The following is a 1,359-nucleotide window of genomic DNA, read 5'->3' on the forward strand; positions in this document are numbered from 1 at the left end:
TGATAAGTTAAAGATGTATACTCTAAATCCTATAGCTGCTACTAAAATAAAAAATAAAGAGCTAGATCTAATAAGCCAATTGGAGATGTAATTGAATCACTTAAAATATTAAATTAATTCAGAAAGGGAAGGAAAAGAAAACAACAGATGGAATAAATATGAAACAAATATCAAAATTATAGGTTTAAATCTGACCATATCAATAATAATATTTAACATAGATTATCTAAATACTTCAATTAAATCAGCAGTTATCAGACTGGATAACAAACCAAGACCTAGCTCTATGCTGCCTACAAAAAAAAAAAAAAATCCTTTAAAAATAAAGATACAAATAGGTAAAAAATACATAAATGAAAGCATAGAAAACATATACCATATGAACATTAATTAAGAAAAACTGGAATGGATATATTAGTGTCAGAAAAACTCTTGCTCTGAAATCTGTGTATAAATATATTCATGGATAAAGAAAGTTATTTCATAATGATAAAGGATCAATTCTTTAGGAAGACTTAGAAATATAAAATGTTTTTATGCATCTAATAACTTCAAAATATATGAAGCAAAACACATAGATGGAATCTATTTTTAAAAAATACTGGGACTAATAAATGCTATTGGCAAGGTTACAGGATACAGTATCACTTAAAAAAATCAATTGTGTATACTAGCAATAAAAAATCTGATATTACAATTTAAAATATCATTTAAAATAGCATCAAAATATTTAATAACTGGAAATAAATCTGACAAAAGATGCCCTAGAACTATATACTGAAAATTGCAAAACGTAGCTGAGAGAAATTCAAGAAGCCCTAAATAAATAGAGAAACATAATACATCTATGAGTTCAGAGGCTCAATATTGTTAAGATGTTAAATCTCCCAAATTGGTTTATAGAATCAATTCAATAAAAATGCCAGAGGGGTTTTTGCTTTTGTTTTGCAGAAGTTCAGAAACTGGAGTTAAAATTCATGTGAAAATGCAGAGGGTTGAGAATAGACCAAACAACCTTGAAAAAGAAGGAAGTTATAGAATTAAAATTACCTGACTTCAAGAATGCTTATAAAGCTACAGTAATTAAGACAGTGTGGTATTGGCATAAAGAGAGGGAAATAGAATAATGGAAAAGAATAGAGAACTCAAAAACAGATTCACACATGTATGAACAAAGGCTATTCAACAAAGGTGAAGAGAAAATTCAGTTGAGAAAGATTATTTTTTGCACTGAATGATACTGAAAAAGACCATATCCATATGCCCAAAAATAACTTATATTTATATCTCATAACATATATAAAAGTTTACTCAAAATGGATTATAAAACTAAATGTAAAACTCAAACCAAACAACTTA

The sequence above is a fragment of the Mandrillus leucophaeus genome, unplaced genomic scaffold, assembly GCF_000951045.1.
Source record: "Mandrillus leucophaeus isolate KB7577 unplaced genomic scaffold, Mleu.le_1.0 Scaffold300, whole genome shotgun sequence".
Lineage (NCBI taxonomy): Eukaryota > Metazoa > Chordata > Mammalia > Primates > Cercopithecidae > Mandrillus > Mandrillus leucophaeus.